The sequence below is a fragment of the Castor canadensis genome, chromosome 4, assembly GCF_047511655.1.
Source record: "Castor canadensis chromosome 4, mCasCan1.hap1v2, whole genome shotgun sequence".
Taxonomy (NCBI): Eukaryota; Metazoa; Chordata; class Mammalia; order Rodentia; family Castoridae; genus Castor; species Castor canadensis.
In genome coordinates, this window is record NC_133389.1 from 87,790,536 (window position 1) to 87,816,348 (window position 25,813).

Below are 25,813 nucleotides of genomic sequence, written 5' to 3' on the forward strand. Positions count from 1 at the left end.
AAAATTGAACTCAATTTTTTTTTTCTGGGAGCTAAAACTATACCAAAACTATAGTAGGTGCTATAGATTTAGGGACAAATGCCACAGTTCCTGGATTCTGTTTCACTAATAATAGTTTTAGAGAGGAAATATTTTATTGTGAACACCAAATATCAATAACCATTTATATCTCATATACCATCATAGAATGTCCAAATAATGCTTATACATGATCCTTCTGTAAGAATAATAGCATAGAATAATTTCTAATAATTGATTACTGGATGTAATTTATTTAATTGGTACAACTCTAAGAACCAGCAAATATTACTTGTATGTAAAAGCAATATGGCTCAGAGATTCACTCAAAGCCATGTAGCTGGTAAAGGACTGACCCAGAAATCTAACTCAGGGTTTTTCTATGAACTGTCAACCACTTTTCTTCATGTAGGCATGTATTCTGAGTTTGTGGAATTTTTTTTAATATTAGAGAATTCATCTTTCAGATTCATTCATACTACCTCAGTGCATATCACACACTGTTTAGGACAGGATCACATCTAAGCAAATGTCAAACATCTGACCATTTGCAACTGAGGAAATATTTAGAGGCATAGTGAAGAGAAGGGCAAGAATAGCTGAAATTTTGCCAAAAATAATAAAAATCACAAAATATTCAAATTCAGAAAAGTTTAAAACAGAATATTTTTCTCACTTACAGTAATTGATTTCAGAATGCAGAATCATAAAGGAGTCTCATCGACAGCCTGAATTTTTTAAAACCTCCCAGAAAAGTGAGGCCTAGAGGATGACTTCTCCAGGATGAAGAGGAACTGCACAAAATGGGAGGTAGGAGTGTGAGGGGAGGGTTCCCTGGAAAAAGGAATAGTGGTCCCAAAAGTGAGGCCAGAAGAAGTTATGACTGAAGAACCACAGTCAGTGTGCATAAACTGATGCTGACTGAGTCTATGTAGGATCTGGCAGAGGAAGAGTCCCCAGAAGATTCAAGACAAGTGCAGAAGAAATTGATAGATAATTTTGGTTTGAGCTTGAACATGAATTCCAGTTAAAAGAGGAAGTATGTAAATATGTGTGTAGTTGCAAGTTTAGAGAAACAAAGTGAGGAAGAGTGTATAGGAAGAGTTATATCATAGTTTGTACTAGGAAAAAGAAGGAGAAATTTTGAAAAGAAGAAAGAAATGAGCTATATTTTCCAGAACAAAACTTTTTAAAATTACTATCTAGATGCTCAGAGCTAGTAGTAGAACCAGGATTTAGACTTTGATTTTTCTGTCCCCAAACCCATTTGGGCCTGATCACATCATTCTGTCTTGAATAGTGTTGACAACATAGCATGAGCTTAATCAACATCTTGGGAAATTTATTTATGTATAAAGAGCCATCACAAAATAATTGAGAATAATTTGAATATCCAATAATGATAAAGTAAAATTTAAAAATATTAGGATGTGAGCGTAACTGAAATATTCTAGAACTATTAGAAAAGTTCTAAAATGTATTTAGTGGCATTAATAAATTACTAATGTTTTCTCATGATAAAATATAACATAAAATGTTAGAATATAACATTCCTATAATACAATCTTCATTATTGTGTACATATATGAAAAAGAGACTGGATAAAAATACATAAAATATTAATAGAAGTTTCATATGAGCTGTGGGGTCATAAGTTGTTCATCTTTATACATTTCTGCATTTTCCACATTTGCTATATTTATTATTCATAGAATGTGAAAAATAAACATTACAAAGATAAAAATAAGAGAAGAGACATAAGACCATATTCTCAATCAATTTCATTCGCTGTGTGCACATGAAATCAGGTTGTCATCATTCTCAGCTTTTTATACCAAAAGGAAAAAAATTAAATCCTGGATGAGAAGATAATTAAGACTTGTGCATGCCCATCAAAGTAGGGGCACTCCAATTCCTGTTTCTACTTTGTGCATGAACCTTGTCGTGCTTACGGGTTTTCTTTCAAAACATTTAATAGAGAACAAGAGACCATCCCTCCCTGTTAAGTACAGTGTAGGCAGTGAGTGCTGGGACAGCCTTTGTAATTACACCTGAGCCTACACCAGGAGTGCAATTGTATGCTTGAGAAATTGTACCTGAGCATGATCACTCAGTATCAAATGTCAGAAAACTAGTTGTCCTGCTAAAAAATAGACTGTGCATGCAAGCAGAGGTGGAGTGACCTGGAGGGAAGGCTGGCTGAGAGCTGTGTATTAGGCCATGAGGGGAGGCAAAGTGCAGATGCACAGTAAACTGCTGGCAAGCCTGGGCAGGAATATAGCAAGCCACATTCTAGAAACTGTGCCGACTCCCTATCACCAAGAACAGAGACTGAGCCAAAAGAAACTACTGTTTGTTTAAGTGTGGATGAGAGTTACCCTTCCCAACTATCCACAAATTGCCAGCCTCTTTTGCGGTGTTTGGCTTTGTCTTGGGTCCTTTGGACACAGTCTTAATCTCAAGCGAAATTGTTCTTTACTACCCTGGCACTTGAAGTAAGCTACCCAAAGTGCAAAGCACCTCTTCAGAGGTGATATGATTTGCACAAAGAAGAGCAGGACTACTTTCTCCAAATCCTTGTCGTGAATATGGATTATTTATGTAGTGCAGTTTAGAAGCACATTCACTGTTTTCTATGAGATATTTTGTCCCCTAGGTATGGAGGGTCCAATGCAGCAGCTTTCTGGTGAGGCATGGAAATTTGTAATTTTAACAAAATTCTTGAATTATTCTGATGACCAAGTAGAGTTTATAAATGCTCCTCTAGAATATTACTACAGAAGGCAGATATAGATCAAAACAAAGATATATAACATTTGTAATATAATACAGACAAAATATGGGATAGCAAAAAATACCACTTTTCGACCTTTCTAAGCCTGAGATTCATTATCTGTAAAATGGAGATGATATCACCTATCTTGAAGTGCTGCTCATGCTAAATACTTAGTACAGTCTCTTATACAAAGCAAGTGCTAAACAGTTATAAGTACTGTCTTCTTTTTGTTCTAAACCATGGACAGGAGCATTTAAGAATGTAACATGCGGTTCATATCTATGTTGGGTGTGAGGTACATACACCCTATATTAAAAGTATATAAGGTGTGGTTTGCCAACCTGGATATTTTCCAGGCTAAAGACACCCTCTTCATTACCGTTGTCCTGTCATAACTTAGGAAATGTTTCTCATATGTAGATTTCTTACAGTTCTTTTTGATACTACTGATTTTAGTCTCTAACACCTCGGGGAATCAATTTCTGAAAGTTTTCAAGAGGAGCCTTTCTATCTGTATTCAGCAGTGGGAAGTTTGGATGGAGTAATCCGGACTGTATGCATTGGAATTTTCTTCATTATCACATACTAGATTTTAACTTTAGACAATTTACCTAGCTCTCTAAGATTTAATTTCCTTCACTTATAAAAAGAAGAAACAGTAATAGACTAGATACTGTTTTTGCATCCTATCAAATCCTTTTGACCTCACCTGTCTTTTTATCTCATCTCTGTGTGGGGAAGATCAACTTTGCACAGGCATAGGCTAACATCTCCTTTTCCTGTTGGCACAGTGGACTCATCACCTGCCATTCAGAGGCTGCCCCATTGACCACGTTGGTTCTCAAAGACCATGTCCTAAAGGCTTGGTCAATAGTGGCACTCATTGGAGTAGGTGCAACTTTTAGCAGGTGAGACTTAGTTGGAGGGAGTGAGTCTTGAAGAGTGAAGTCTCTCTCTCTCTCTCTCTCTCTCTCTCTCTCTCTCTCTCTCTCTCTCTATCTCCTTTAAGTTTCTCAGGTACTTTGCAAAAGCAATGGAAAGTTAACTAACACAGCTCCCTTGCATGTATAACTCAAATAGGTATTGAGGAGGAAAGTTAAGGCCCATGCAGGCAATCTTTGGCCAACAGGAACATACACCTTGCATAAACCATGTGCATTTTTAATTCCTGATGAAAGTTCTGAAATACATCTTATACCACTGTTTAGGGGATCTATACTATTGATAAAGCAATCAGTATTACTTGATCTCAGAGTCTCAGCAACCTCAAAAACATGTCTTCATCCTTGCTCTTCCTCTTTCCCTGCTTAATTTACTTGTACCCTGACTCTTGCTCCCTAGAGTCATGCTCTCAATCAGAGAAATGCTCCATAAAACATCCAAAACTCTATATTCTGAGGAACCTTATGTTGAGATAAGTAATTATTTATGTCTTAGGGTTTTTGTGGAGAAGAAATGAGATAATTTATATAAATGTGATGTAAATAGAATTAAGTAATTGTAAATAATAATCACTTGCGTATTTCTCTTGCCATCTCCTGTCTCCTCTTTCTATGCCGATTTCCATTATCCTTATGACTTACACTGTCATCATTTGTTTGTTTTTTAATTTGGAGACCAAATCTGTGCTGGGTGGGTTAGTGATAAGCATGATTGATTTGAGAAAGGATATAAATGCCACTCATCATCCAAATTACCTTGTAATCCTCCATTAGTTTCTCATTGTTGCTTTTGTGTTTGTCAGCTCGGAATATTACAACTTACTAAGAATATGAGTCATATTTCACTTTGTATACCAATAAGACAACTTCCTTAGTCAGGGTAAGTAAATACTTACGTTTTGGAAGTTCAGAGTAATAGCAAGAGTTTTAGAGGAGACATTGCTATTTGTATAGGTAGCTGAGAGCCTCATGACATGGAAAATGGATAGAAGCCTTGGAGGCCATCACTTGTCCATGGGACGAAGGCCTATAATCTGTCACAGATATGATCTATCCTTAAGCCTCCAACCACTGAATGAGATGGACAGAGTTCTTCCTTGAGGGAAAAACCATGCCAGGTCCAGAAATAATAGTCTGGGATTGGTATAGTGGTATTCAAACTGACTTTTCCAAACTACATGGAAGTCTGGAAGTCTCTATGAAGCCTAACATCCCAGCAATGTAGTGATAAGTATATAAGAACACAAAATAAAGAAGAAAATGCATTTGATGACTATGAAAGACTGCCTTGCATAATAGAGATTGCCTTGTTCACTGCATGTTTCCATGGCCAAGCAGTAAAAGTGGTTCATTAATGCTCTATAGTAATATGTTGAATATTAGGATGAGATCTTGAAGCTAGAGACTCACATATCCAGTAAACTTCGTGATACAAAGGATGATGAAAGCAACATTAAGATCTATACCTTACAAACATTTGAAAGATTGGCTAGATGTTTGTATACTCATTAAGTGCAAGTTGAGGCTTATGTGTGGATAGTTTCATGGAGGCAGGTGCACTTCACACTTAAGTTAGCTCATTACAACCCAAGATCAAGCTTGTCACACAGATGTGCATGCACACATGCACACATACATATACACACAAACAAATCTGTTTTCTTGTTCTAATTAAAAATTATTTTCAGCTGTATCCATCCACAAAAATAGAACAGTGTGTCATTCTTTAAACAATACTTTGTCTTTCCCTCTCTCAATCTTCTGCTTCCATCATGGATAACTGGATTTCCTCTGTCAATGTCACTCTCAAAGAATGTTATTTTCTATAAGAGACAGTGAGAACTGCTATTTGTTTGACCCACCTTAAGAGTATTGTATTTTAATAAAAAGTTGTAGGTGGGGGGAAAGGGGAAGAAATGACCCAAATATTGTATGCACATATGAATAAAAGAAATAAAAATAAATAAATAAATAAAAATAAAAAGTTGTAAAATTATCTTCTAGGAAGAAGGAAACAAAAGTATCTCATGACCAAGAACAAATCCATGGCAGCCATGATTGTCATATTTCCATCATTTCAACTGGACTACTCCAGGGCTTACGTAGTACTTTACATTTTAGAAACACTGCCTTGGATGTCTAGTCTCAGGATTTGCAGAATATGATCCCATGTTTCCAAATAATTAACTTAACCAGACTAAATCTCCATTGTCTAACATGGTCTCTTTCTCAGCCACAGCAATTAGCTATGATAGCCAAGGCTTTAATGAACATCAGAACTCCTCCTGAAGTGGGACAGAATTTGCAAGATATGATATCACTCTTGAAAATTATGTGAAGTGGCTTTCCACTGTGTTGTTGATATAAGGGTTTAGGGTCTGACTATATGTACAAAAGTTGTCTTGGGCATCAGCTGGGATTGCATTTGTTTTCTCCCCTGTGAGACTACCACTCCCTTTTATTATATACTAGATTGGTTCAAGTGAATGAGATGATGGATCAGATATTTTTCTATATAAAGTCAAAAACTGAAAACTTAATAAATAAGTCCACAAATATTTATGGATCCTGGAGCAGAAAAATCCTTTTAGGAAAATCAGATAACCATGAGATAAGCTCTAATAATTTCTACATAACAAAGGTGGTAAAGGAAAAATCAAGAGAGAGCTCAAAAAACCATCGCTAATTGTTTAGTAAATTGCTAAACCATTGCTAAACCCTTGGCAATGTTGCCAAGGGCCAGTCTTGAGTCCTAATCATGCAGCCCATAAAAGTGCAGACATAAAATAGAAACAAAGACAGCTGGACCTTCAACTATATCCTGTTTCATTATTTAAAAGTTTATTAAGTATATAGATCATGGAACCTGTGTCTCGGATTTCCAAGGAGACCTGAGTCAATATTTTAAGACACAACATTAAGGTAAAAGACTGCAAGCTTTATTGAATACTAAATATCCTTTATGGTGAGATGTCTCTATAAAACTAACTCTCCTGCCCAAATGGTTATTTCAACATTTGGGAAAGAGTGAATGAAACTTGAATAAATTAAGCCTTACTCATGGCAAATAGTGGCTTCAAAATAGACAAACCACCCACTTACTTGACAACTTACATCAAAACAAGAAAGGAAAAAAAACTATTGGATATAGTAGACCGTATTTAGAGATGAGAAGTAAATATCCAGGCATAGTTCTTGGCAAAATAATTGGCTATCTGTTCATGTACTGAACTCCACCTCTTGTTTGCTACTTCATTCCTAGATATATCTATCCTATCATATCTTGGTTTCTACTCCTGCCTTTCTTCTTGACCATGAACTTTTGATAACCAAACAAATAGTGCTTCTCAGGTGTGCATCATTTTTTACTGGTTTGCCGCTGTTCTCAGATGTTGTTAGCTTTCAGACACCCTAGAATACTTGCCCAATCTGACCAACCATGCTCTGACTCTGAAACCATAGTGGTGACCTCAGGCCAGAATTGCCCTGCACTTGCTACATGTACAGGAGGTCAGAAAAGCAAGGATTATATTATTTTAGGTTAAGATTGCCTACCTGTAGTAATTGTTTCTATAAAATTACTTTTATTATACTTTGATTCAATGGGAAGTTTACTTACTCAAGAGAGAACAAATCTGTTTTCTGGTCCAAGCCTTTCTAACAATTCTCCTGATTTGGTTGTTTAACTACCCTGAGCCTCAACTAACCAAGTATAATCCCCACTGCCCCACAGAGCTGCTTCCTGAAGAAAAAACAAAAATTGAAGAAAGACAGAGACATAAATAATAGTGGTTATGGAATTCTAAGTATAAGATAAACTTGGTGATTTCAATTACCAGTCAGCACCTCATATACAAAAACCACTGTAGAAGTCACACAAGTTTTTTGTAATACATTAATCAAACCTGCAGTAATTGCAAAGAGCTGATCCAGAGAAAGTTGAGTCAGTGAAAAAAGACTATCAGTCAACATTTAAAGGACCAGAGAGTGAAAGCAAAATAAGGTCAGGCAGCATGTATTTCTATGAGAGGCTTCCCTAGAAGACAGGGAAGCCATGCTAGGTTAGGTAAGATGTCCATTGCCTAAAAGTGTCTGAACAAAAACAGAAATAGGAGCAAAAATCCATTTGTATTCTGCTCTGCAATTCTTGTGCCCTGTCATATGAATGTATCTTTTTGTACAGATAAGAGTTAATATACATGTAGACATGTTAACATGAGTTAATGTAAACTAAGCAAGCCCAAGATTGCTGTACATATAAATGTCTGCTTACAAATTTGATCCATGGCTTGTGTTTAGAAAGTGGGATTTGTGAAAAATTCATATCATTCCCTGCTAAAATGGCTCGGTGTGTCTCACCTATTTATGAAAACGAAATAGTTTACGCTTAGCCTTTGCTTTCCTTTGGAGTGTCTAGAATTTGATGCTGCTAGGTACACAGTGATAAAGTGTCATTCCTCCCTCCTCTGTCCTAGAAACTCCAGGCACTGAGATTCTGATGAGCCTCCAGGAAGGCACATGTTGACACATGTGAGGGAATTAAGTACCTCCTGCTGTCTGTACTGGAGGATGACTGGAATTCTTGCACTACTTAGCTTTACCTCTGTTAATTCTGCTTTGCATCCTTTTGTTATGATAAATCCAAGCTATAAATATGTCTATGTACTGATTCCTGGGAGTTTGGTTTCATATATGTAGCTGAATGAATCACTATAGTAAGAAAGCCACAGAAATTCTATGTTGTGGTTTAAAAACTTGGAACATAGAGCAGTTAAGTAATTTTTCTGAGATCACACAATAAATGCTAAAAATCATGAATTGAAACCAAGTTTGATTGCAAATCTCATATTTGTTCCATTTTATCATATTGCCTTCACGTCTAAGTCTTCAGACTCAATAGTTTTCATCTGAAAATTGTAGTTATTTATCTCACTTGTTATTAAAATGAGCTATGCATGTTAAGTGTGCAAAATAGAGTCTGGCATATAGTAAACTCAAAACATATGAAAACCATTGTTAAGTGTTCAATGACTCTAATTGTACTTAGAACAGAAATTTCTCTGGTTGATGGCTTTTGTGCCTGCTCGGTCCAGGGCCCAAAGAACTAAGAGATGAGGAGAGAGACAATGAGGACTATCTAGGGAATACTATTCTTAACTATTTTTTTCAAGATGGTTATAATGCAGCACACCTAATAATTATTTATCTCATTAAGCATGTGCTAGGTTAGTGTTGAAAGTTTCATTTGCATCAACTCCAAACTCAAATTTATGCAATACCCAATTTCTAAAATGTTTCTGAAGTACCATAAAAATCTTCATCAAACATAAATGAAAACACATCAGAAATGTTGTCTTGGAGTGGTCAGGCTTATGCTTCTGTCTTATGACAGACGTTTATAAGTTATTCTCACATCCACCACTCTCTATTCATGGAATTGAGCAATAAACCTTCCTTGATGTGTATGAAAATTAAAATTTCATTTCCCTGTTGGTGTTAACAACTCAAAACACATTCTAAGTACTAATTATGTTACAATTACCCTACTGGACAATATAGAATGATGGAAAGTTTAGTTCACTAACATATATTGAGAGTCCACTTAATGCTAAATATGATTCAGTATTATTAATCTCTCTGGCACACAGTCAGACTCAGTAATTGTGAATAGGCAGGTTGGCAGTGATGGTGTTCAAGGATGAAGTAATTTGCATTACAACACTGTAGAAATTATTTCTAAGGTCCATCCATCATAATTCATACTTTATTAAATCCTACACAAACATGTGCACATGCATATACAAACAAACATGTATTACATACTGAAACATGATTGAGCCCTCTATACCTCTGACTTCCTAGGAAAACTTTGATATCCTTTGAGTTCATGAATTTACATTAGGTCTACTGAGTCTAAGTTGTCATTTTTTAAAAATTCTACTTTTCATTGCACTACTTATATTAACTGCCACCAGAACATACAGTGTGTATTTGCCTATTAAAATGAGTTTAATATTTTATATCATTACTTTTAAGCCCCCTATTAACAAATGCAATACAAAACAGAAGAAAGCAATCTTAAAAATAAATATAGATCATTCTGTTTCCATGGGTATGTATTACAGCTATTGATTTTTTTAGTCATCTACTTTTAAAGCCAGTTTGAAAATGATTTTTAAGAGCTCAATCTCATTTATTAAAGTGTTGAAAGTTGATTGCCTTAATTTTCTCCCAATCAACAAGATAACCCTTAATTTTAAGGTCTGGATCAGTGGCACTCCCAACTATGAAGTTATGATGCCATTTATTTACATTAGAATCAACATGAGTTCAGAACTTAATGCCCTCATCAATTTTCCAAATAAAACTGCAGCTGTAGTATGGAGCAGGTGAAATGAGGTCTGTATTTCTCAGATGTAACATAGCCAGGAGCTTAACCCAGGCTTCATGAAGTTTAAAAGCAATAAGGCCAAAGTTATTTCAGCCCTGCAGCATACTTATTTAAAGAGATGGATGTTATTGGCTGTCTTTCAATGTACTGCTTAGACTATCATTAAAACTTGAAAAGGAATCCCACAGTGTTACAAGTGGAATACCATATACTTATAAGACCCACCCTCCCTTCTAACCCCTTTAAAACCAGAAGGATAAAAATAATTGCAAAACTACATCTAAAATATACCTACAGAGTCCTGTTTCCATCCTTAATTTTATAGAAAGGTAAGACTGGGAGGTTTTGGAGAGCCAAGAGTTAGAAAACATATATCTACCAGGAGCTTGGTCTCAGAATCAGGAAGCAAAGCTAATTCATTAGAGAACTTCATGACATCTATACAACTATCAAATTAACAGCATAAAAAAATGCTAACTAATCTCTAGACACCACGAAGATAAGAGCCCACCTATCACAATGTCTTTCAGAGTGCCAAGCATATATCAGGTGCCTGGTAAATACTGAATGAAGTAATAAAAAGATGTAGAATAAAAACACCTGTCTCTTGTCATGGTGATTAATTTCTGTGTAAAAGTATTGCACAGGTTCTATAAAGGAAACCTGAGTTCTCTGCTATCGCACAAAATCTTTTAATAAGAAAAGGTAAACAAGATGAAGAAAGGACATGAGAAAGAAGAGCATCCCATCTTTGTTTCAGTGTCTGTTTCTCATATCAATTTTATTTAAAAGTGTTCCTACTTCTTCCCCCTTTCTTCTACTTCTAAATGTGCAGATCTAACAAATTCTGTCAAAGTATCATTAATTTAAGGTAGTATTATACTTCTAACCTCAGCACTTTCAATCAACAAGATAAAACAGAGTTCAAATCCAAATATTTAGGCATCATTGCTTTTCATGAGCATGTGTATCATATTTTATGTTGTCCTGCATAATAGATGAGGTTTCTCTTCTATAGCAATTTAGGCTAGAAAGATTATTACTGGGACATTAAGCACTGAATTGGAATAAATTAATGATGCCAAGTCATATAAAATTTGCTTATGGCTCTGTCAAATCAAATCAAAGCAGTATTTATATCATGATTCCTTTAACAATGAAACCTTTCACTTTCTTTCATAACCAAGGGAAAAAACAGCCAATGGAAACAGGCCCAAAGAAATGACAAATATTTGAATTGGTAGAAAAGGACTTCAGAACAACTATTATAAATATTTTCAATGATTTTGAAAAAGTGAACCAATAAGGATTCTCAACAGATTGAAGGAGATCCATAAAAATGAACCAAATGGAAATTAAAGAATTGAAAAATATAGAATTTTAGATGTAAAACAATTGTATGAGCCTAATAGAAGACTAGATGCTGCAGAAGAAACAATCAGTGGATTTCAAGAAGGATGATAAAAATTAAAAAACTTGTGTACAGATGGGGAGAAAGGTTAAAATATTAACAGATTCTAAATGATTTGTGAGTCATTGAATAGACAAATATATAACTGTAGTCCAAGAAGGAAGAGAAAGACATTAGCAGAGAAATAAACATTTGAAGAAGCGTCTTAAAAACTTCAAAATCTGTTTAAAAACAACCTCATAACCCTCATGGGAAGTTCAATGAACCCCAAGCCAAATATATTTTATAAGTGCTCTCAAATATATCAAAGTCAGATTCCTAAACACCAAAGCTAACTTTTAAAAACTTTAAAGTAATTAAATGGAAAAGAACTCTTTAAATATTTAATGAAATATGTGACATGACTATAGAAAAAAATGAAATTCTGCACCTAATTCTAACTTCATACAATAACTAAATCTACACAAATAATAGATTGAAACATACAAGTTAAACTGAGGCTTCTAGGAAAAACAAAAAAGAATTTTTATGCTTTCAGGATGTAAAAATTTCATATACAGTAAAACTTGTACAAGAATGTTCATAGAATCTTTATTCTACTCTAAAGCTAGAAATACCAAAAAAGGCCATGAATAAGCACAGAGCTAAAAACAAACAAAAATTCTCTAGTATAGTTAACGTATTCAACTCAGAAAATAAAAAAGACAAACTACTAATGAAAAAAACACACTGGATAAGTCTCAAAAAGATTATTCTGAAAAAAGCCAGACAAAACAGTCTTTACTATTTAACCCCAGAACTTTTAGAATGATTAAAAAAAAAACTATGGCTATACATATCAAATAATAGCTGCCTCTGGAAGTGGTGTGAGAACCATTGACTACAAAGGAAGCTAAGAGAGCTTTCTAATTTTGTAGAAATCACCTATATCCTTGAAACGTTTTGAGTTAAATTAATGCAAGCTTTTGAAAAATTCATAGAGCTGTAAAATATATGTGCATTTCAGTGAGTGCACATTTTAGCTTAATTTTTCAGATTTTACAAATCCAACTCATCTTCTTATTGAACCCAGATTACCTCTGGCTTCCACACTTCTCTTGATGATAGTTTTATTCTCAGTCAAAACAAAACTGTACTCTAATTTTTATGCCTGTTATCACCTCCACCAATACTTTTACATATTTTAGTTAAAATGACATTGAAATTGCTACCTTCATTGAGTACTTAGGCCAAGCACATAAAGTCAATTAGGAACAGGGATTTGAATTCATGTCTGCTCCTTAATTATTATCAACAGTAATTATAAAACCTCATTCATGACTCTCCCACTTTGTGGTTGATGGTACCACAAAAAATTCTACCAGATTCTTCATTCAATCAAGCTAATCAACAACAAACAAATAAATGGATAAGACCATCAGTGAGCTCCATGTTACTGTAACAAATAATTATGCATAATTCCACATCCCATTTTACCTCTTGTCTGCATGCATGTAGCACTCCTGACTTCTTCCAGTTGAGAGGTTACTCACTTTTCTTGTCATTACAAATGACAAGTAATTGCTCTCCTTCTTTTCCAACCACTTCTTCTCAAGTTAATTCCAATACTCATCCAAGCCTATTCAGTCATGAAGTGTTAATATTTCTCAAAATGTAGTATAGACACCTCATTCTTTACAATTCTCTCCATCCTCTTTCCCTTCCTAGATGAAGATAGTTTAAAGAACAATTTATAATTTAATCATATGCCTTTCTTTTTCTCTTTTTTCTTAGTTTTCTTTTTGTTTTGTGAGCTTCATGCTTGTCAGGCAGGTGCTCTACTATTTGAGCCATACCTCTAGCCCTCCTTTTGCTTCTCAATATTGTTATCACTAGTCTATTGGCAGCCAAATGAAATGCATACCCTTCCTTTTGATATCCAAATAATATCCTCCAAAATGTAGAAATATAATGCATTGGATGCTGGCATAAGGAAGACCAGAAGCCTAGCTGACAGTCCTTTTCGCAAGGCAGACAGAGTCCTGAAGAAGGGTCAATTAGGGAGTTAAATCTCCTCAGCTCCAATATCTCAGTACATTTAATGGAAAAAATAAAACCTTTTAAATGGGTGCTTACAACACCCATTCGCTTATCAGTAACAATACTTTAACAATATTTAACAGTGATCTAATAATGTTTAATTTCTGTCCCAGTGTCCCAGAGAGAGATGAATCCTTACCTTCTGTTTCACCCCCAGTGACCTACTTCCTCCAATGGTGCCCCACCTCATAAATTTCCAGATCCTCCCAGCTAGGGGCCAAAATGAACATATGTATGGCATTTCATCTCCAAACCATAACAGAGTTAATATGGAAAGCTCAAAAATCATCTATGACTACTATGAGGTAGCTAAGATCCAGATAGGTAACAAAAACATGAAGAAATAAAATGGAGTCACTGAGTGTCATGAACTTCAAAAGGAGGCAGATATATGGTTTCCTTAAGGGCAAAATACTTTTCTCTAGTTTAAAACCACTGGTAGTACAAAAGAACGGAAACCATAACCATGAGGAAAGTAGTATTCTTTGGGCAAAGGCAAATATATCTATCCCTGAAGTGATTGAAATGTCAAAAAAATTAATATATTCAATAGACAGAAGATCTTAACCTTTTGTTGCTTTCTTCCTTTCTATTTATTCTGTACTTGTATGTTCTATTTTTCTGTACTTGAATCCTTTCCATTTATTCTTGTAATTAACCTTGGACGTGCTAAGCAAATGCTCTGCAACTGAGCCACATGCCCAACCTTTTACATTTTATTTTAAAATAGAGTCTGGCTATTTGCCAAGGATAGCATCTTACTTGAAATCTTCCTGTCTCAGCCTCTTGAGTAGTGGAGATTACAGGTGTGTACCACCATGCATAGCTTTTAACCATTTTTTAAACACAGCCAAAATTTCTCATTCCTATGTACGATGAGATATCAATTGAGGTAAGAGAGGGTGAGAGAGAGAGAGAGAGATACTGGATATGTTTTTGCCAATAAAATGCAAATTAAAAAAATAAATCTTTTCCTGGTAAACTATTGGCTGATCTATAATTACTCTAGGTATGACTTGTTCTTATTATTCCTCTGCTTAAAATTATTCAAATTGGTCTTCATGACTTACATGAACAAATTCAAACTTGTAAGACTAGATTGTAAGTTTATTTTCTGTTTCAAATTTCTTCCCAGTCTCATTCCCACCATTACTGTACACATCCTTTCTAGTCCAATAGTAACTGCCTCACAAACCAAACTTGGCTCAGTAAAGTAACTCTGTCACAAACCTTGTGAGACTGCTGCACTATAGGAAATATATATTGCAAATGGGAGGGGAAGGATGGTGCCACTTTCAAGAACTGAAGATTGGGGGAGCCTGCTTTCCAAGAACAGGAGCAGGGACAGTTGTGTGGAGTTTCACTCCAGTGTCAGGATTGGAATCAGTCACCCACACAGTAACTCCCTTCCCATAGCACTGTGTATAACTGCCTGTTACTAACAAGGCTGGGAAAGAACTCTGCCTCATGAATGCTGGGGCCATCCTGAACAATAATGTTGTATCAGGTTCCCACTCTCCCATTGAAAACAGCTAAAAGAATCTGAGAGAGAAAAGCTCTAGCCATCATCCTATCCCCTGCATACACAGCTAGGTGGATTCTGAGGTCCTGCTCCTGGGCAGGCAAAAAAGCAGAAAAGAGGAACAGGACAATTTCCATTGCCATCAAATCAATGCAACTTCACCTTTGACTGCCCTCACACCTTTCCTATCAAACACTGTTGATAATACTAAGGATTATCAACACATAGCAGGTACTGTGATTCCTGCCTCCACCTGTTCCTGTGAAATACCTGGGCCCACAGCATGTCTAGCCAAGAGACAAGTGCTTCAGGCCCCTCACCACTACTGGTGCAACCACTGGCAGAAACCTTTACAGAAACAGTGAATATCAACAGTGCTTGAGGAAACCTCCATTATCTGATAGAGGTTTTTCCTCTTGTAACACTGTGCTCTCTACAATGCCTGAACTGATAAAAGTATCCTTAGTCTTAGCCTTGGTCTTTTATGAACCACAGAGACAGTGAATCTTCCTAACTCTGACACTCTTCACTGTGCTCAAATTCATTAATCATACCCAAAGAAACAATAGGGAGCTAGTGAGATTCTCATCTCAGCAAACATGCCTGGTATGGTAGTGCATGTCTGAAATCTCAGCTACCTGGGAGGCAAATATGGGAAGATCACAGTCTAGGGCTAGCCCAGGCAAAAAGCATGAGACCCTATCTGAAAAAGATCCAAAACCAAGAGGAGATAGGGATAATACTCCAGTAGTAGAGCACTTAGGAAGCATGAGGCCCTAAATTCCATCTCTAGTTCCACATACAAACACAAAAAAAGGAATTCAAAAGAATGATTTTTTTAAAAGTTCAACAAGATCCAAAAGACTACAGATAATTAGTTAAATGAAGTAAGGATCACAATTCAGGATATGAATAAGCAATTCATCAAAGAGTTATAAATGTTAAGAAAGAAACAAACAGAAATCTTGGAAATGTAGAGCTCAATAAATAAATAAAGTTTTAGTTAAAAGCCTTTAAAACAGAGTAGGTCAATCAAAAACAAAAAATCAGACCTGAAGACAGGTCTTGCAAAGTATAACATTTAGACAGAAAAAAAATGGAAAAAAATAAGAAAGAATAAAAAGAGCATTCAAGATCTTTAGACATCATGAAATGGTCAGACATCAGCACCATTGGCTAAGGGCATAGAAAACCTAGACCATGAAATACTACTAGAAAACTTCCCTAATCTTGGGAAAGATCTAGACATTTATATGCAGGAGACTTGTAAAGCCCCAAAGAGACAATGTCTACAAAATATCTTCAACAAAACATAGCAAACTGTCAAAAGTACAAGACAAAAGAAATCATTTAAAAATCTTCAGCAGAAAAATGCAATGTCACATTTAAGGGCAACCCCATTAAACTAAAAGCAGGTATCTCCAGAAGTACTGCATGTCTGGAAGAAATAGAATAATATATTTTAATTTCTGAAAGAAGATACCTGTCACCCAAGTATCCTATATTGAGCAAGGATAACCTTCATGAACAAAGAAGAAATAAAGATCTTCCAAGATAGACAAAATGCAAGAGAATTCATGACTGCCCCTCAGCCTCACAAAAAAGTTCCAAAGGGAATTCTAGATCCAGAAGTAAAAGCCAGATAGCTACCATCATGACCACATGTGAAAGTGTATCTCCTACTAGATACACAAAGGAGAAATAGAAAAGAATCAAACATTATCAATACAGTAAATCATCAAATCATTAAGACAAGTAAAAGGAAGAAAAAAAGAGCATTTAAAACAACTAGAAGAAAATCAACAAAATAACATACATTAACCCATTCATTTCAGTAATAACTCTGAAGGCAAGTAGACTAAATTCTCCAATTAAAAGATACAGATTGACTGAATGAATGTTAAAAAAGATGCAACAATATGCTGCCTACAAGAAACTCCTCTCACAAGTGAAAACAAATGTAGACTAAAAGTTAACAGAAAATGACATTTGAATCAAGTGGAATCTCGAGGTGACAAGGAACAGCTATAGTTACATCTAACAAAATAACCTTTAAGGAAAAAACTATTTTTAAAAAGTAGATATCTGCATAATGATCAAGGGATCAATTCATCAATGATTATAAATCAATATGCACCTAATATTGGAGTACATGATTTTATAAAACAAACACTTTAGACCTAAAGAGAGAGATAGGGTACAACAGAATAATTGTGGCTATCAATACTCCACACTCATCAATGAATACATCATCCAGATCAAAAATTAACAAAGAAAAAACAGTTAAACTATGCTATAGAACAAATTGGTTCAACAGACACTTATAAAGCATTCCATTTAGCAGCTGCAGAATCCACATTCTTCTCATCAGCATATGGAACTTTATCTAGAATAGACTATATATTAGGCCACAAATCTTAACAAATACAAAAAAAATGAAATCATACCCTCTATCTTTCTGATTATTATGGAATGAAACTAGAGGTAAATTTTAAAAATGCAGAAATTGTGAACATTGAGAAAAACAACACAATTTTGAAGAAACAGTGGATCATTAAAAACTCTTTGAAACAAATAAAATGGAACTACAACATACAAAAATCTATAGGTTGCAGCAAAGCAGTACTGAGAATGAAGCATTCCTTTGACAGCAAGGAATGCCTACAATAAAAAGTAAGATTTCAAATAAACAACCTAACAATGCATCTCAAAAGCAGAAAAGCAAACTCAAAATTAGAATGTAATAAATATCAGAACAAAAATAAATGAGTCTATAAAATAATAAAAAATATTAATGAAACAAAAGTTGATCTTTTGCAAAAATAAACAGAATTAAAAATTCTTTAGATAGACAAACAAAATCTAGAAAACAAGAGAAGATCCAAATAAGTAAAATTACAACTGATGCTATAGAGATATAAATTATCATTAGGGAATATTTTCAGAAACTGTATGCTAATTAATTAGAAAATCTCTAAGAAATGGATCAATTTCTGGACACAAATGAATCAAAATTAAACCAAGAGTATATTAAAAAATTTCATTAGGTCAATAATAGCTAACTAGATTGAGTGAGTAACATAAAGTCTCCCAACAAAGAAAAGACCATAACCAGATTGGGTCATTGCTCAGTTTTACCAAATTTTTAAAGAAGAACTAATAAAAATGTTTCTCTATCTATTCCATGAAATTAAGAGAGTGGTAACTCTTCCATTTTATGAGGCCAGCATTATCTTACTACTAAAACCTGATCAGGACACAATGAAAAAAACAAACAACAGCTCTATTTCTCTAATGAACATAGATGCAAAGATTCTCAACAATATGTTAGAAAATTGAATTGAAGAGTAAATAAAAAAAAATCTTACACCATGATCAAGCAGGTTTCATTCCAGGGATGAAAGCTCAACACATGTATCATAAATGTAATATATCAAATAAGTAGAATGAAGGATAAAAATCATATAATTATATTGGTAGATGGAGAAAAACATTTGAGAAAATTTAATTTCTTTCTATGATAAAAGCCCTGAGTAAATTAAGTATAGAAAGATAACACATAAACATAATAAACGCTATAAATGGCAAACTCACAGCATCATTCTGAAAGGGGAAAATTGAAATTATTTTTTCTATGATCAGAAATAACACAAAGATGTTCACTCTCACCAACTTTTATTCAATATAGTAATAGATATGTTAACCAGAACGATTAAGCAAGAGAAAGAAATATAAGGCATACTAACAGGGAAGGAGAAAGTCAAATTATCCCTGCTTGTTTATGATATGATTCTGCATATAGAAAACACTGAAGATGCTACCAAAATTGTATTAAAACAGATAAAAGAATTCAGTAGCATTTCTATATACCAATAATGAATTTACTGAGAAAGAAATCATGAAAGCAGTCCTATTCAAAATAACCACAAAAATTCCTTGGAATAAGTAAACTAAGGAAGTGAAACATTTCTATAATAAAAATTATAAAACATTATGAAAGAAGTTGAAGGCATTAAAGGGTAGAACAACCTTCCATGTTCATAAATTGCAAGAATCAATATTGCTAAAATGTCCATACAACCCCAAGTGGTCTACAGATTCATTGAAATCCCCATGAAAATACTGATGCCATTCATCATAAAACTAGAAAAAAATTCTCAAATTCTTATGGGACAAAAAAAGACCTTGAATTACCAAAGAAATCTTGAGATAAAAGGGCAAAGCTGGGGGTATCACATGATTTCAAGACATACCACAGAAATAGTAGCTGAAACATCAGAATACTGACATAAAAACAGATATGCATCCAATGCAACAAAATAGAGACCTAGAAATAACCAACTGATTTTCCACAAATATGCCAAAACATACATTGGAGAAAATACAGCCTCTCCAATTAATGGTGCTGAGAAAATAGACCATCCAAAAATTAAAACATGACCCCCTACTTCTAACTCTGTACAAAATAAATTTTAAAATCCTGTATTGTAAGACTTGAAACTCTGGAAGTACCAAAGGAAAACATAGGAAAAATACTTTAAGATATTGTTACAGGCAATGATTTTCTGCAGAGGCCTCTAAAAGCACTGGAAAGAAAAGCAAAAATTGAAAACTGGGTTTATATCAAACCAAAAGCTTCAACACAGCAATGGAAACAATCAACAGAGTGCAGAGACAACTTTACAGAATGAGAGAAAAATATTTGCTAGCTTTTCCATCTGACAGAGGGTTAATATCCAAGATATATAAAGAACTAAAAGGATGTAACAATAAAAATCCAAGTAATCCAATTATAAAAATTGGGAAATGCTTTTAATAGACATGTCTCAAAATAAGAAATGCAAATGACCAATAAATAAAAGGAAGAATGCCAATATGATTATCCATTGAATTGAAAACCAAAACTACAATGAGATTCCATCTCACCCTAGTTAGAATGGTTATCATAAAAAAAAACATGATAAATGCTAATGAGGATTCAGAGACAAGGGAATTCATATATTATTGGTGGAATGTAAAATAGTACAGATACTATGGAAAACACTACAGAAGTGCTTCAAAAAATTAAAATAGAACTACCAGATGATACCACTCTTGGGTATCTATCCAAAGAAAATTCAGTCAGAATACAAAACAGGTACCTGCACACCTGCATTTACTGTGTCACTATTCACAATTAGCACTGGTATCCATTAATAAATGAATGGATAAAGAAAATGTGATACATATATACAATAGGCTATCAATCAGCAATAAAGAAGAATAAAATCTTGCCACTTGCAGCAAAATGGATGTAAGTGAAGGGCATCATAGCCAGAAACCAAAAGACAAGTGTCACATCTTCTTTCTCATGTGAGAAATTTAAAAAAAGAAGTTAGCAAGTATAATAGTGACTACAGAGGAGTAGGAAGAATGAAGGTGGGCATAGGGATTGGGGTTAGATGGAGATGATCAATGCACACTGTATACATGCATGAAAATAGCAATGTGAATTCCATTAATATATATAATTAATGTCTGCTAAGAAGACATAGATATAAAAAATTCAATATATAATATACATATTAAATACTGTGAATTTACATCCTCTCCTGAGTCAGTGGTATTTGATACTGGGCAGAAGCAATGAGCGACAGCTTCCAATCAGCCATGGGATCACAAAAGGAAACCACCAACAGTTTACAGTGTTCCTAAGATAGGATGCTGAGTAGCTTAGGTGTACCCAGAGCATTTTTGAGTTCTGACATCTTCAACTTGTGTTAGGGTGATACAGACAGTAACTACATCACAAATGAAGGAGCTCCATACTTTTCTTCATTTTCATTTTGTTATTTCACCACTAGGTGCCACTGCACATGCCTTTCCCTTTTATGGGGAAACGCCATCATTGTCCTCACCCATCGTCTGCCTGGCCACATCTTATGTCACCATGATTTTGATAATCTTCCCCTGACTAGTTAACTAGGAGGCACTTGTCTATTCCATACATTGCCCTATACAACATTCATCTCTTCACTTTTCTGACTTGCTCACTGGAATATGAGTTCCTTGTACTTAGGGTCCACTTACTTATCCTGGGACCTCAGTGACTAAGAAAGTGCTATATACAACAAGTGCCCAATAAGTATCTGTAGAATTTCATTTATATAATATGAACAGGTACAAGAGAAGGATAGACTGACAATACCAGAACAAAATGTTTCAAAGGCCCAAATAGGTAGTTTGTCATAGTTGTATCAAATCATGACTCACTTTGCAACCGAGGGAAAGTTATGTTACTTCTCTCAACTTCAGTTTTATCATTAAAATAACGAAATAAATGGAGATAATAATACTAGGAAGAAGTGAAATGATTTGTATAAAATATATAGCAGAAATATAGTGAACCTTTGATGAGTTATGGTTGTTATTTGTATTATTGCAAACTGAACATTTGAAAAGAGCAAAAAAAATGGAAATAATTTGTGATATACCCATTCACAGAGAAATCATGTGTTTTTCTTATCACTGAACTCTCATAGCACATGCATTCATATTGTAGTTCTGGTCGTTTCAGTAGACTCAGTGGTTATCCAATCCTCTAGGAATAAAGAGTAAAGAAGACCTAGTTTTTACTTTTAAAGACCCTAGAAATTTCCCTTTCTTTTGGATAACCAAAGAATGAAGATTGGTGTAATGTCCACATGAATATACACAAGGCTGAGAGGTCTGTCTAGCTATGAAACAGCTTGCAGGAGGGAAGAGAGAGACAAATATAAAGTACATATAAAACATACATAATTCATGTAAATAAGCCAAATAAGCAGCAGCAATTTTTGCAAAAATTTCAAGAAAGAGCTCTTGAAGAAAACAAGAGATTAAAAAGAGGAAAAGGGAGGGAAGGAAGGAAAGGAAGGAAGGAAGGAAAGAAGAAAAGAAGGAAGGAAGGGAAAAGGTTGCATATTTTCAAGCTGATTTTGATTTGTAACTTTTTTTGGATGTGTACTCTAAAAATCCTGATGAAATTATACAATTTGGGAGGTTTTGTTTGAAGCACTGGTAGTGGAATGCCTCTTAACTTTGTGAATAGGTATAAGAACACCAAGAAGCTACTCCTCAAATGACATTTCTGAATTGATTTCCTATTAATAACAACTCTTGACAAACTTCTCTAGGCCTACAAATCACTGATTAAATTTCCTTTTCTTATCAAAATCTAGTGAAAGAAAAGATAATGACCCATGATTGTGTTGAGGACACTTAGGTAATCTATCTCTCAAGGTGGCTGAGGTAGCATATGTGGGGTCATCCAAAAGTTATTTATTTGGGCCACATGTCTATGCTACACACAATTGCTTTGCTGAGATTCATGTGGGATGTATGCCCCACCATTTAGTACCTATCTCCTCTGTGATTATTTGAAAGGTCACTTTATGAATGGCTTATTCTTTCCCATCCTTTATGCCAGAACTTATGGGTTGACTTTTCACCTTTTGTGCTGACAAAAATAGTACAAAAAGCCAAAAACATCTGATTTATAACACACAGTGATGGCAAAGAATACTCTTGAGATGAAAAGTGTCTCAGTAGCCTTGTCATAGGTACAGAGCTTTCCAAGCCCTCTTTCTATAATTTTAGAGCCATTCTACAAATGTCAAGAAACACATATCTTCAAAATGTACATTTGGTGATGGGTCTTTGACCAGTTTACTGCTGACTGGAAGCACAGACCTCAGGTCCCCAATTAGAATGGATGTGATAGGTAGCAGTATGCTACCTAGAAAACTTTTTATTAGTCTATTTTATTTATTAATTCCCACCATATCAAACAGGATCTTGTTTTTCCCACAATGTTTGGTTTATGCACATGCTGTCTTTTGCTTATCCAACCCCTGAAAGGAAAAGGGAGTGGTGAATTTAGCTGGATTTGCCTTTAGGTAGAATGAAAACTGAAACTTGATGTGTGACAGAAAGAAAAAAAAAAGTAACATTCAGAATCATTACCTCCTTCCCTGAGCATATGTATTAATTACAAAAGCACAGAGGCCAAATTTTGAATTTCAAAGTATAAGGATACACAACAGGAAATGATCTAGAAAGTGATAGCATACATAAGGAAGACCAAATGAAGTGGGGGATAGGCAAACAGACTGATGGAAAGAAGAGAGAGTTAGAGAAGTAAAAAGTAACATTGGATCAGAAAGACTAAACAGGCAGGGATGATGGAAAACTTCTAGAGATTCCCAGATGAAGACAACAGATTGCAGAAAAATGTGAGGCAGAGATGTACAATATAATCCACTTCTCTGCGTACTCCATAAAGACTTTCAAAAAGTTTTGATGAGGAAAATTCCTCAGTGTTTTGCCAGTCAGATTTGTATCCCCTACCTCCAGCCCCTCTCTTCAAGTGTCTGGGTTGAGTTTTTGGATAGCTCAGCTAATACTGATAGGCTCAGTACTCACTTTCTGCCTTGAACACAACTGCAATGAAAAAGATGAAAATAACAGCAAAGAGTAGTGAAGAAGAGGAATTATAGTTGCTCTCAGCTGAGTTTTGTTGTAAGTGGGTATGAAGCAAAATAAGATCCAGAGGGAGTAGGAGAAGACACAAAATGTACCACAAAATGTATCAGGCATTCCCACACAAAGCCATCCTCCCTCCCTTCTCGGAACTGGAAAGCTAGATCCAGCACCAGAGCTAGATCCCTTTGCTTCCTGAGCTATGGCAGAAGACAATGACTTCAAATCACACATTTAAGGAAACATCACACTGTACCCCACAAATATATATAATAATTCCTTGTCAACTTCAAATAAATTAAATACAATTTTAAAAGACAATAGATGTGATGAGTGCTAGGAACCACAGACAGTGGGGAGAGAGAAGGATTACTTATATTGGGTTAGGAGAACTAAAGCAATTTCTACTGGCCCATGGAGGTGCACGCTGCAAAGAAAGTAGCCTTGGACACTCTTTGCACTTATCTCAAGGGAAGTCTTGACATTGTATGTGCACTTACCATCTTACATCACAGCTCCACATGGAATTTAGATCTCAAAGCAGCTCTTAGCATGAAGTCAGTGAAATCTACAAGACATACATGGCTCTTTCCCGGCAGATGGATTTCGCAGCTCTACAGTTCCATGGATGGTGTTGGTAATGCTATGCTTTTCTTTTCATGTTGCACACTCTTATTATAATTTATATTTTCCCATTTCTGACCTTATCTTTTCATGGTCCTTTTAAATTTACTTGATTTTGTGGTAAGCTACCTCAAATAGTTTGGGGAAATAGTGTGCATGAATAAATGTTTAACTGCTGATAAAAATTTTCATTACTAAAAACAAACAGAAAAAGAAAATATTTTGGGGTTTGTATTATCTGGAATAGAATATGATCTAATGCATTGCATAAAATAAAAATAAAAATTTAAATAAAACAGACATAAAAATATCAACAGCATGTAGTGTGCAGAATGAGGCAGTATGCTAGGTGCTAGTGTATCATGCCATTAATCCTACCTACTCAGGAGGCAGAGATCAGGAGGATCATGGTTCAAAGCCTGCGCTGGGCAAATAATTCATGAGACCCTATCTTGAAAAAACCCATCACAAAAAAGGGATGGTGGAGTGGCTCAGTCAGTAAGAGTGCCTGCCTTGTATGTATGAGGCCCTGAGTTCAAACTCCAGTACCACAAAAAAAGAGGCAGTATAATATGGCATTATGAACATAAGTTCTAGAGACTAATGCACCTCCAATATACATAAACATTTTAGGCCATTGTATTATAAAAATGTCACTACAAAGAGAGTGTAAGAGAGTATATATATCAGTTATCTCTTAATTCTGCATATTCATTAAACCATATGTAAGATATTCCATTATTGTCTTAACTTCAATTTATTTGATTATTTTTCTGGTGTCCAAGTGTTTCATCTGGTTTTGTTTTGAGTGAGAAGTGGAAGGTTGTTTGATTTATTTTTTAGTATTTTCCTTCCTTTTGAAGACACCTTTGTGTTCAGGTTTGCTCATTTATTTGTTTCAAACCTGAGCATGGTATCGACAGCCTTCTTCAGCTTCGTAGACAAAGTTGTCATGAAATCCTGTACTGAGGAGCCTGGATTTATTAAGACTAATATCTGAATTCAGACATTTTCTAATTAATTGCTCAGTCCAGAGATTCCAAGATGGTAACTAGAGGGAGGAAGTAGAAAGCGTGCTTCCTAAAGTAAAATCTTAGAGAGATGCTGGAGATACACCTTACATGAAAAACCACCTAGAAGAGGCAAAACTTTGACTCCTCCACACCCCCAGCCCATGCATAGCATCTCCACTTCACATTAAATGGAGAAACCAGGAGGGCTCCTGCACTGCCAGATGTCAGATCCCAGACCTATTGGGAAGAAATAGACCACAAGGTGAGCTAAGCGGCACGTGGTACTCCCACAGACAACCCTAGGCCAGATCAGCATAGCCCCCTGGACAGACCAACCCCACCCAGGGAAAAAAGAAAAAAAAACTGAATAATAAGCAAAGACAAAGAGGGTGGAGAGCCCTGAGCACTGAAGAGGGGGTGAGGCACCCAAACAGCAACCAGGAGCAGGAAAGCTTGTAAAAGTGGTGGTGGGAGGAAAAGTCCACAGAAGTAGGGGGAAGGCCCACTTTCCACGTGAACTGTAAATAAACATGCCTGAC

The 25,813-nt window shown here is 35.1% G+C and overlaps 1 protein-coding gene across 1 annotated transcript in view; it reads right to left on the reverse strand.

Annotated features, from left to right (window-relative positions):
• The window catches only part of Dpp10 (dipeptidyl peptidase like 10), a 1,373,287-nt gene that overhangs the window by 1,201,667 nt on the left and 145,807 nt on the right, over positions 1–25,813 (reverse strand). The gene's annotated exons all lie outside the window — the stretch shown is intronic.